Here is a 13,336-nt window from a genome sequence, read left to right as displayed (position 1 = left end):
ACAGAGGTGTTTTTTGCAAAGTGCCTACCTGTAGATTTTGGCCTGTAGCTCAGCCGCCACCTAGGGAAACCTACCAAACCTGTGCATTTCTGAAAACTAGACACCTAGGGAAATCCAAGATGGGGTGACTTGTGTGGCTTGGACCAGGTTCTGGCACCCAGAATCCTTTGCAAACCTCAAAATTTGGCTAAAAAAACACGTTCCTCACATTTCTGTGGCAGAAAGTTCTGGAATCTGAGAGGAGCCACAAATTTCCTTCCACCCAGCGTTCCCCCACGTCTCCCGATAAAAATGATACCTCACTTGTGTGGGTAGGCCTAGCGCCCGCGACAGGAAACGCCCCAAAGCGCAACGTGGACACATCCAAATTTTTGAAGGAAAACAGAGGTGTTTTTTGCAAAGTGCCTACCTGTAGACTTTGGCCTGTAGCTCAGACGCCACCTAGGGAAACCTACCAAACCTGTGCATTTCTGAAAACTAGAGACCTAGCGGAATCCAAGATGGCGTTACTTTCTTGGCTCGGACCAGGTTCTGTTACCCAGAATCCTTTGCAAACCTCAAAATTTGGCTAAAAAAACACATGTTCCTCACATTTCTGTGGCAGAAAGTTCTGAAATCTGAGAGGAGCCACAAATTTCCTTCCACCCAGCGTTCCCCCACGTCTCCCGATACAAATGATACCTCACTTGTGTGGGTAAGCCTAGCGCCCGCGATAGGAAACGCCCCAAATCGCAACGTGGACACATCCAAATATTTGAAAGAAAACAGAGGTGTTTTTTGCAAAGTGCCTACCTGTAGATTTTGGCCTGTAGCTCAGCCGCCACCTAGGGAAACCTACCAAACCTGTGCATTTCTGAAAACTAGAGACCTAGCGGAAACCAAGATGGGGTTACTTGTGTGGCTCGGACCAGGTTCTGTTACCCAGAATCCTTTGCAAACCTCAAAATTTGGCTAAAAAAACACATGTTCCTCACATTTCTGTCTCAGAAAGTTCTGGAATCTGAGTGGAGCCACAAATTTCCTTCCACCCAGCGTTCCCCCACGTCTCCCGATACAAATGATACCTCACTTGTGTGGGTAGGCCTAGCGCCCGCGACAGGAAACGCCCCAAAGCGCAACGTGGACACATCCAAATATTTGAAAGAAAACAGAGGTGTTTTTTGCAAAGTGCCTACCTGTAGATTTTGGCCTGTAGCTCAGCCGCCACCTAGGGAAACCTACCAAACCTGTGCATTTCTGAAAACTAGACACCTAGGGAAATCCAAGATGGGGTGACTTGTGTGGCTTGGACCAGGTTCTGGCACCCAGAATCCTTTGCAAACCTCAAAATTTGGCTAAAAAAACACGTTCCTCACATTTCTGTGGCAGAAAGTTCTGGAATCTGAGAGGAGCCACAAATTTCCTTCCACCCAGCGTTCCCCCACGTCTCCCGATAAAAATGATACCTCACTTGTGTGGGTAGGCCTAGCGCCCGCGACAGGAAACGCCCCAAAGCGCAACGTGGACACATCCAAATTTTTGAAGGAAAACAGAGGTGTTTTTTGCAAAGTGCCTACCTGTAGACTTTGGCCTGTAGCTCAGACGCCACCTAGGGAAACCTACCAAACCTGTGCATTTCTGAAAACTAGAGACCTAGGGGAATCCAAGATGGGGTGACTTGTGTGGCTCAGACCAGGTTCTGTTACCCAGAATCCTTTGCAAACCTCAAAATTTGGCTAAAAAAACACATGTTCCTCACATTTCTGTGGCAGAAAGTTCTGGAATCTGAGAGGAGCCACAAATTTCCTTCCACCCAGCGTTCCCCCACGTCTCCCGATAAAAATGATACCTCACTTGTGTGGATTGGCCTAGCGCCCGCGACAGGAAACGCCCCAAAGCGCAACGTGGACACATCCAAATTTTTGAAGGAAAACAGAGGTGTTTTTTGCAAAGTGCCTACCTGTAGATTTTGGCCTGTAGCTCAGCCGCCACCTATGGAAACCTACCAAACCTGTGCATTTCTGAAAACTAGAGACCTAGCGGAATCCAAGATGGGGTTACTTTCTTGGCTCGGACCAGGTTCTGTTACCCAGAATCCTTTGCAAACCTCAAAATTTGGCTAAAAAAACACATGTTCCTCACATTTCTGTGGCAGAAAGTTCTGGAATCTGAGAGGAGCCACAAATTTCCTTCCACCCAGCGTTCCCCCACGTCTCCCGATACAAATGATACCTCACTTGTGTGGGTAGGCCTAGCGCCCGCGACAGGAAACGCCCCAAAGCGCAACGTGGACACATCCAAATTTTTGAAGGAAAACAGAGGTGATTTTTGCAAAGTGCCTACCTGTGGATTTTGGCCTGTAGCTCAGCCGCCACCTAGGGAAACCTACCAAACCTGTGCATTTCTGAAAACTAGAGACCTAGGGGAATCCAAGATGGGGTGACTTGTGTGGCTCGGACCAGATACTGTTACCCAGAATCCTTTGCAAACCTCAAAATTTGGCTAAAAAAACACATGTTCCTCACATTTCTGTGGCAGAAAGTTCTGGAATCTGAGAGGAGCCACAAATTTCCTTCCACCCAGCGTTCCCCCACGTCTCCCGATAAAAATGATACCTCACTTGTGTGGGTAGGCCTAGCGCCCGCGACAGGAAACGCCCCAAAGCGCAACGTGGACACATCCAAATATTTGAAAGAAAACAGAGGTGTTTTTTGCAAAGTGCCTACCTGTAGATTTTGGCCTGTAGCTCAGCCGCCACCTAGGGAAACCTACCAAACCTGTGCATTTCTGAAAACTAGAGACCTAGGGGAATCCAAGATGGGGTTACTTGTGTGGCTCGGACCAGGTTCTGTTACCCAGAATCCTTTGCAAACCTCAAAATTTGGATAAAAAAATAAATGTTCCTCACATTTCTGTGGCAGAAAGTTCTGGAATCTGAGAGGAGCCACGAATTTCCTTCCACCCAGCGTTCCCCCACGTCTCCCGATAAAAATGATACCTCACTTGTGTGGGTAGGCCTAGCGCCCACGACAGGAAACGCCCCAAAGCGCAACGTGGACACATCCAAATTTTGGAGAGAAAACAGAGGTGTTTTTTGCAAAGTGCCTACCTGTAGATTTTGGCCTGTAGCTCAACCGCCAACTAGGGAAACCTACCAAACCTGTGCATTTCTGAAAACTAGAGACCTAGGGGAATCCAAGATGGGGTTACTTGTGTCGCTCGGACCAGGTTCTGTTACCCAGAATCCTTTGCAAACCTCAAAACTTGGCTAAAAAAATACATGTTCCTCACATTTCTGTGGCAGAAAGTTCTGGAATCTGAGAGGAGCCACAAATTTCCTTCTACCCAGCGTTCCCCCACGTCTCCCGATAAAAATGATACCTCACTTGTGTGGGTAGGCCTAGCGCCTGCGACAGGAAACGCCCCAAAGCGCAACGTGGACACATCCAAATATTTGAAAGAAAACAGAGGTGTGTTTTGCAAAGTGCCTACCTGTAGATTTTGGCCTGTAGCTCAGCCGCCACCTAGGGAAACCTACCAAACCTGTGCATTTCTGAAAACTAGAGACCTAGGGGAATCCAAGATGGGGTGACTTGTGTGGCTCGGACCAGATACTGTTACCCAGAATCCTTTGCAAACCTCAAAATTTGGCTAAAAAAACACATGTTCCTCACATTTCTGTGGCAGAAAGTTCTGGAATCTGAGAGGAGCCACAAATTTCCTTCCACCCAGCATTCCCCCACGTCTCCCCATAAAAGTGATACCTCACTTGTGTGGGCAGGCCTAGCGCCCGCGACAGGAAACGCCCCAAGGCGCAACGTGGACACATCCAAATTTTTGAAGGAAAACAGAGGTGTTTTTTGCAAAGTGCCTACCTGTAGATTTTGGCCTGTAGCTCAGCCGCCACCTAGGGAAACCTACCAAACCTGTGCATTTCTGAAAACTAGAGACCTAGCGGAATCCAAGATGGGGTTACTTTCTTGGCTCGGACCAGGTTCTGTTACCCAGAATCCTTTGCAAACCTCAAAATTTGGCTAAAAAAACACATGTTCCTCACATTTCTGTGGCAGAAAGTTCTGGAATCTGGGAGGAGCCACAAATTTCCTTCCACCCAGCGTTCCCCCAGGTCTCCCGATAAAAATGATACCTCACTTGTGTCGGTAGAACTAGCGCCCGCGACAGGAAACGCCCCAAAGCGCAACGTGGACACATCCACATTTTTGAAGGAAAACAGAGGTAATTTTTACAAAGTGCCTACCTGTAGATTTTGGCCTGTAGCTCAGCCGCCACCTAGGGAAACCTAAAAAACCTGTGCATTTCTGAAAACTAGAGAGCTAGGGGAATCCAAGATGGGGTGACTTGTGTGGCTCGGACCAGGTTCTGTTACCCAGAATCCTTTGCAAACCTCAAAATTTGGCTAAAAAAACACATGTTCCTCACATTTCTGTGGCAGAAAGTTCTGGAATCTGAGAGGAGCCACAAATTTCCTTCCACCCAGCGTTCCCCCACGTCTCCCGATAAAAATGATACCTCACTTGTGTGGATTGGCCTAGCGCCCGCGACAGGAAACGCCCCAAAGCGCAACGTGGACACATCCAAATTTTTGAAGGAAAACAGAGGTGTTTTTTGCAAAGTGCCTACCTGTAGATTTTGGCCTGTAGCTCAGCCGCCACCTATGGAAACCTACCAAACCTGTGCATTTCTGAAAACTAGAGACCTAGCGGAATCCAAGATGGGGTTACATTCTTGGCTCGGACCAGGTTCTGTTACCCAGAATCCTTTGCAAACCTCAAAATTTGGCTAAAAAAACACATGTTCCTCACATTTCTGTGGCAGAAAGTTCTGGAATCTGAGAGGAGCCACAAATTTCCTTCCACCCAGCGTTCCCCCACGTCTCCCGATACAAATTATACCTTACTTGTGTGGGTAAGCCTAGCGCCCGCGACAGGAAACGCCCCAAAGCGCAACGTGGACACATCCAAATATTTGAAAGAAAACAGAGGTGTTTTTTGCAAAGTGCCTACCTGTAGATTTTGGCCTGTAGCTCAGCCGCCACATAGGGAAACCTACCAAACCTGTGCATTTCTGAAAACTAGAGACCTAGCGGAATCCAAGATGGGGTTACTTGTGTGGCTCGGACCAGGTTCTGTTACCCAGAATCCTTTGCAAACCTCAAAATTTGGCTATAAAAACACATGTTCCTCACATTTCTGTGGCAGAAAGTTCTGGAATCTGAGAGGAGCCACAAATTTCCTTCCACCCAGCGTTCCCCCACGTCTCCCGATACAAATGATACCTCACTTGTGTGGGTAGGCCTAGCGCCCGTGACAGGAAACGCCCCAAAGCGCAACGTGGACACATCCAAATATTTGAAAGAAAACAGAGGTGTTTTTTGCAAAGTGCCTACCTGTAGATTTTGGCCTGTAGCTCAGCCGCCACCTAGGGAAACCTACCAAACCTGTGCATTTCTGAAAACTAGAGACCTAGGGAAATCCAAGATGGGGTGACTTGTGTGGCTCGGACCAGGTTCTGGCACCCAGAATCCTTTGCAAACCTCAAAATTTGGCTCAAAAAAACACGTTCCTCACATTTCTGTGGCAGAAAGTTCTGGAATCTGAGAGGAGCCACACATTTCCTTCCACCCAGCGTTCCCCCACGTCTCCCGATAAAAATGATACCTCACTTGTGTGGGTAGGCCTAGCGCCCGCGACAGGAAACGCCCCAAAGCACAACGTGGACACATCCAAATTTTTGAAGTAAAACAGAGGTGTTTTTTGCAAAGTGCCTACCTGTAGACTTTGGCCTGTAGCTCAGACGCCACCTAGGGAAACCTACCAAACCTGTGCATTTCTGAAAACTAGAGACCTAGGGGAATCCAAGATGAGGTGACTTGTGTGGCTCAGACCAGGTTCTGTTACCCAGAATCCTTTGCAAACCTCAAAATTTGGCTAAAAAAACACATGTTCCTCACATTTCTGTGGCAGAAAGTTCTGGAATCTGAGAGGAGCCACAAATTTCCTTCCACCCAGCGTTCCCCTACGTCTCCCGATACAAATGATACCTCACTTGTGTGGGTAGGCCTAGCGCCCGTGACAGGAAACGCCCCAAAGCGCAACGTGGACACATCAAAATATTTGAAAGAAAACAGAGGTGTTTTTTGCAAAGTGCCTACCTATAGATTTTGGCCTGTAGCTCAGCCGCCACCTAGGGAAACCTACCAAACCTGTGCATTTCTGAAAACTAGAGACCTAGGGGAATCCAAGATGGGGTTACTTGTGTGGCTCGGACCAGGTTCTGTTACCCAGAATCCTTTGCAAACCTCAAAATTTGGCTAAAAAAATACATGTTCCTCACATTTCTGTGGCAGAAAGTTCTGGAATCTGAGAGGAGCCACGAATTTCCTTCCACCTAGCGTTCCCCCACGTCTCCCGATAAAAATGATACCTCACTTGTGTGGGTAGGCCTAGCGCCCACGACAGGAAACGCCCCAAAGCGCAACGTGGACACATCCAAATTTTGGAGAGAAAACAGAGGTGTTTTTTGCAAAGTGCCTACCTGTAGATTTTGGCCTGTAGCTCAACCGCCAACTAGGGAAACCTACCAAACCTGTGCATTTCTGAAAACTAGAGACCTAGGGGAATCCAAGATGGGGTTACTTGTGTGGCTCGGACCAGGTTCTGTTACCCAGAATCCTTTGCAAACCTCAAAACTTGGCTAAAAAAATACATGTTCCTCACATTTCTGTGGCAGAAAGTTCTGGAATCTGAGAGGAGCCACAAATTTCCTTCTACCCAGCGTTCCCCCACGTCTCCCGATAAAAATGATACCTCACTTGTGTGGGTAGGCCTAGCGCCTGCGACAGGAAACGCCCCAAAGCGCAACGTGGACACATCCAAATATTTGAAAGAAAACAGAGGTGTGTTTTGCAAAGTGCCTACCTGTAGATTTTGGCCTGTAGCTCAGCCGCCACCTAGGGAAACCTACCAAACCTGTGCATTTCTGAAAAGTAGAGAGCGAGGGGAATCCAAGATGGGGTGACTTGTGTGGCTCGGACCAGGTTCTGTTACCCAGAATCCTTTGCAAACCTCAAAATTTGGCTAAAATAACACATGTTCCTCACATTTCTGTGGCAGAAAGTTCTGGAATCTGAGAGGAAACACAAATTTCCTTCCACCCAGCGTTCCCCCACGTCTCCCGATAAAAATGATAATTCACTTGTGTGGGTAAGCCTAGCGCCCGCGACAGGAAACGTCCCAAAGCGCAACGTGGACACATCCAAATTTTTGAAGGAAAACAGAGGTGTTTTTTGCAAAGTGCCTACCTGTAGATTTTGGCCTGTAGCTCAGCCGCCACCTAGGGAAACCTACCAAACCTGTGCATTTCTGAAAACTAGAGACCTAGGGGAATCCAAGATGGGGTGACTTGTGTGGCTGGGACCAGATTCTGTTACCCAGAATCCTTTTCAAACCTCAAAATTTGGCTAAAAAAACACATGTTCCTCACATTTCTGTGGCAGAAAGTTCTGGAATCTGAGAGGAGACACAAATTTCCTTCCACCCAGCGTTCCCCCACGTCTCCCGATCAAAATGATACCTCACTTGTGTGGGTAGGCCTAGCGCCCGCGACAGGAAACGCCCCAAAGCGCAACGTGGACACATCCAAATTTTTGAAGGAAAACAGAGGTGTTTTTTGCAAAGTGCCTACCTGTAGATTTTGGCCTGTAGCTCAGCCGCCACCTAGGGAAACCTACCAAACCTGTGCATTTCTGAAAACTAGAGACCTAGGGGAATCCAAGATGGGGTGACTTGTGTGGCTCCGACCAGGTTCTGTTACCCAGAATCCTTTGCAAACCTCAAAATTTGGCTAAAAAAACACATGTTCCTCACATTTCTGTGGCAGAAAGTTCTGGAATCTGAGAGGATCCACAAATTTCCTTCCACCCAGCGTTCCCCCACGTCTCTCGATAAAAATGATACCTCACTTGTGTGGGTAGGCCTAGCGCCGCGACAGGAAACGCCCCAAAGCGCAACGTGGACACATCCACATTTTTGAAAGAAAACAGAGGTGTTTTTTGCAAAGTGCCTACCTGTAGATTTTGGCCTGTAGCTTAGCCGCCACCTAGGGAAACCTACCAAACCTGTGCATTTCTGAAAACTAGAGACCTAGGGAAATCCAAGATGGGGTGACTTGTGTGGCTCGGACCAGGTTCTGTTACCCAGAATCCTTTGCAAACCTCAAAATTTGGCTAAAAAAACACATGTTCCTCACATTTCTGTGGCAGAAAGTTCTGGAATCTGAGAGGAGCCACAAATTTCCTTCCACCCAGCGTTCCCCCACGTCTCCCGATAAAAATGATACCTCACTTGTGTGGATTGGCCTAGCGCCCGTGACAGGACACGCCCCAAAGCACAACGTGGACACATCCAAATTTTTGAAGGAAAACAGAGGTGTTTTTTGCAAAGTGCCTACCTGTAGACTTTGGCCTGTAGCTCAGCCGCCACCTAGGGAAACCTACCAAACCTGTGCATTTCTGAAAACTAGAGACCTAGCGGAATCCAAGATGGGGTTACTTGTGTGGCTCGGACCAGGTTCTGTTACCCAGAATCCTTTGCAAACCTCAAAATTTGGCTAACAAAAAACACATGTTCCTCACATTTCTGTGGCAGAAAGTTCTGCAATCTGAGAGGAGCCACAAATTTCCTTCCACCCAGCGTTCCCCCACGTCTCCCGATACAAATGATACCTCACTTGTGTGGGTAGGCCTAGCGCCCGCGACAGGAAACGCCCCAAAGCGCAACGTGGACACATCCAAATTTTTGAAGGAAATCAGAGGTGATTTTTGCAAAGTGCCTACCTGTAGATTTTGGCCTGTAGCTCAGCCGCCACCTAGGGAAACCTACCAAACCTGTGCATTTCTGAAAACTAGAGACCTAGGGGAATCCAAGATGGGGTGACTTGTGTGGCTCAGACCAGATACTGTTACCCAGAATCCTTTGCAAACCTCAAAATTTGGCTAAAAAAACACATGTTCCTCACATTTCTGTGGCAGAAAGTTCTGGAATCTGAGAGGAGCCACAAATTTCCTTCCACCCAGCGTTCCCCCACGTCTCCCGATAAAAGTGATACCTCACTTGTGTGGGCAGGCCTAGCGCCCGCAACAGGAAACGCCCCAAAGCGCAACGTGGACACATCCAAATTTTTTAAGGAAAACAGAGGTGTTTTTTGCAAAGTGCCTACCTGTAGATTTTGGCCTGTAGCTCAGCCGCCACCTAGGGAAACCTACCAAACCTGTGCATTTCTGAAAACTAGAGACCTAGCGGAATCCAAGATGGGGTTACTTTCTTGGCTCGGACCAGGTTCTGTTACCCAGAATCCTTTGCAAACCTCAAAATTTGGCTAAAAAAACACATGTTCCTCACATTTTTGTGGCAGAAAGTTCTGGAATCTGGGAGGAGCCACAAATTTCCTTCCACCCAGCGTTCCCCCAGGTCTCCCGATAAAAATGATACCTCACTTGTGTGGGTAGAACTAGCGCCCGCGACAGGAAACGCCCCAAAGCGCAACCTGGACACATCCAAATTTTTGAAGGAAAACAGAGGTAATTTTTGCAAAGTGCCTACCTGTAGATTTTGGCCTGTAGCTCAGCCGCCACCTAGGGAAACCTAAAAAACCTGTGCATTTCTGAAAACTAGAGAGCTAGGGGAATCCAAGATGGGGTGACTTGTGTGGCTCGGACCAGGTTCTGTTACCCAGAATCCTTTGCAAATCTCAAAATTTGGCTAAAAAAACACATGTTCCTCACATTTCTATGGCAGAAAGTTCTGGAATCTGAGAGGAGCCACGAATTTCCTTCCACCCAGCGTTCCCCCACGTCTCTCGATAAAAATGATACCTCACTTGTGTGGATTGGCCTAGCGCCCGCGACAGGAAACGCCCCAAAGTGCAACGTGGACACATCCAAATTTTTGAAGGAAAACAGAGGTGTTTTTTGCAAAGTGCCTACCTGTAGATTTTGGCCTGTAGCTCAGCCGCCACCTATGGAAACATACCAAACCTGTGCATTTCTGAAAACTAGAGACCTAGCGGAATCCAAGATGGGGTTACTTTCTTGGCTCGGACCAGGTTCTGTTACCCAGAATCCTTTGCAAACCTCAAAATTTGGCTAAAAAAACACATGTTCCTCACATTTCTGTGGCAGAAAGTTCTGGAATCTGAGAGGAGCCACAAATTTCCTTCCACCCAGCGTTCCCCCACGTCTCCCGATACAAATGATACCTCACTTGTGTGGGTAGGCCTAGCGCCCGCGACAGGAAACGCCCCAAAGCGCAACATGGACACATCCAAATATTTGAAAGAAAACAGAGGTGTTTTTTGCAAAGTGCCTAACTGTAGATTTTGGCCTGTAGCTCAGCCGCCACCTAGGGAAACCTACCAAACCTGTGCATTTCTGAAAACTAGAGACCTAGCGGAATCCAAGATGGGGTTACTTGTATGGCTCGGACCAGGTTCTGTTACCCAGAATCCTTTGCAAACCTCAAAATTTGGCTAAAAAAACACATTTTCCTCACATTTCTGTGGCAGAAAGTTCTGGAATCTGAGAGGAGCCACAAATTTCCTTCCACCCAGCGTTCCCCCACGTCTCCCGATACAAATGATACCTCACTTGTGTGGGTAGGCCTAGCGCCCGCGACAGGAAACGCCCCATAGCGCAACGTGGACACATCCAAATATTTGAAAGAAAACAGAGGTGTTTTTTGCACAGTGCCTACCTGTGGATTTTGGCCTGTAGATCAGCCGCCACCTAGGGAAACCTACCAAACCTGTGCATTTCTGAAAACTAGAGACCTAGGGAAATCCAAGATGGGGTGACTTGTGTGGCTCGGACCAGGTTCTGGCACCCAGAATCCTTTGCAAACCTCAAAATTTGGCTAAAAAAACACGTTCCTCACATTTCTGTGGCAGAAAGTTCTGGAATCTGAGAGGAGCCACAAATTTCCTTCCACCCAGCATTCCCCCACGTCTCCCGATAAAAATGATACCTCACTTGTGTGGGTAGGCCTAGCGCCCACGACAGGAAACGCCCCAAAGCGCAACGTGGACACATCCAAATTTTTGAAGTAAAACAGAGGTGTTTTTTGCAAAGTGCCTACCTGTAGACTTTGGCCTGTAGCTCAGCCGCCACCTAGGGAAACCTACCAAACCTGTGCATTTCTGAAAACTAGAGACCTAGGGGAATCCAAGATGGGGTTACTTGTGTGGCTCGGACCAGGTTCTGTTACCCAGAATCCTTTGCAAACCTCAAAATTTGGCTAAAAAAATACATGTTCCTCACATTTCTGTGGCAGAAAGTTCTGGAATCTGAGAGGAGCCACAAATTTCCTTCCACCCAGCGTTCCCCCACGTCTCCCGATAAAAATGATACCTCACTTGTGTGGGTAGGCCTGGCGCCTGCGACAGGAAACGCCCCAAAGCGCAACGTGGACACATCCAAATATTTGAAAGAAAACAGAGGTGTGTTTTGCAAAGTGCCTACCTGTAGATTTTGGCCTGTAGCTCAGCCGTCACCTAGGGAAACCTACCAAACCTGTGCATTTCTGAAAAGTAGAGAGCTTGGGGAATCCAAGATGGGGTGACTTGTGATGCTCGGACCAGGTTCTGTTACCCAGAATCCTTTGCAAACCTCAAAATTTGGTTAAAAAAACACATGTTCCTCACATTTCTGTGGCAGAAAGTTCTGGAATCTGAGAGGAGACACAAATTTCCTTCCACCCAGCGTTCCCCAACGTCTCCCGATCAAAATGATACCTCACTTGTGTGGGTAGGCCTAGCGCCCGCGACAGGAAACGCCCCAAAGCGCAACGTGGACACATCCAAATTTTTGAAGGAAAACAGAGGTGTTTTTTGCAAAGTGCCTACCTGTAGATTTTGGCCTGTAGCTCAGCCGCCACCTAGGGAAACCTACCAAACCTGTGCATTTCTGAAAACTAGAGACCTAGGGGAATCCAAGATGGGGTGACTTGTGTGGCTCAGACCAGGTTCTGTTACCCAGAATCCTTTGCAAACCTCAAAATTTGGCTAAAAAAACACATGTTCCTCACATTTCTGTGGCAGAAAGTTCTGGAATCTGAGAGGATCCACAAATTTCCTTCCACCCAGCGTTCCCCCACGTCTCTCGATAAAAATGATACCTCACTTGTGTGGGTAGGCCTAGCGCCCGCGACAGGAAACGCCCCAAAGCGCAACGTGGACACATCCACATTTTTGAAAGAAAACAGAGGTGTTTTTTGCAAAGTGCCTACCTGTAGATTTTGGCCTGTAGCTCAGCCGCCACCTAGGGAAACCTACCAAACCTGTGCATTTCTGAAAACTAGAGACCTAGGGAAATCCAAGATGGGGTGACTTGTGTGGCTCGGACCAGGTTCTGTTACCCAGAATCCTTTGCAAACCTAAAAATTTGGCTAAAAAAACACATGTTCCTCACATTTCTGTGGCTGAAAGTTCTGCAATCTGAGAGGAGCCACAAATTTCCTTCCACCCAGCGTTCCCCCACGTCTCCCGATACAAATGATACCTCACTTGTGTGGGTAGGCCTAGCACCCACGACAGGAAACGCCCCAAAGCGCAATGTGGACACATCCAAATTTTGGAGAGAAAACAGAGGTGTTTTTTGCAAAGTGCCTACCTGTAGATTTTGGCCTGTAGCTCAACCGCCACCTAGGGAAACCTACCAAACCTGTGCATTTCTGAAAACTAGAGACCTAGGGGAATCCAAGATGGGGTGACATGTGTGGCTGGGACCAGATTCTGTTACCCAGAATCCTTTGCAAACCTCAAAATTTGGCTAAAAAAACACATGTTCCTCACATTTCTGTGGCAGAAAGTTCTGGAATCTGAGAGGATCCACAAATTTCCTTCCACCCAGCGTTCCCCCACGTCTCTCGATAAAAATGATACCTCACTTGTGTGGGTAGGCCTAGCGCCGCGACAGGAAACGCCCCAAAGCGCAACGTGGACACATCCACATTTTTGAAAGAAAACAGAGGTGTTTTTTGCAAAGTGCCTACCTGTAGATTTTGGCCTGTAGCTCAGCCGCCACCTAGGGAAACCTACCAAACCTGTGCATTTCTGAAAACTAGAGACCTAGGGAAATCCAAGATGGGGTGACTTGTGTGGCTCGGACCAGGTTCTGTTACCCAGAATCCTTTGCAAACCTCAAAATTTTGCTAAAAAAACACATGTTCCTCACATTTCTGTGGCAGAAAGTTCTGGAATCTGAGAGGAGCCACAAATTTCCTTCCACCCAGCATTCCCCCACGTCTCCCGATCAAAATGATACCTCACTTGTGTGGGTAGGCCT

The sequence above is a fragment of the Pleurodeles waltl genome, chromosome 3_1 (assembly GCF_031143425.1).
Source record: "Pleurodeles waltl isolate 20211129_DDA chromosome 3_1, aPleWal1.hap1.20221129, whole genome shotgun sequence".
In the NCBI taxonomy this organism is placed as follows: domain Eukaryota; kingdom Metazoa; phylum Chordata; class Amphibia; order Caudata; family Salamandridae; genus Pleurodeles; species Pleurodeles waltl.
The sequence above is the reverse complement of the archived record's forward strand: the minus strand, read 5'-3'. Positions refer to the sequence as shown.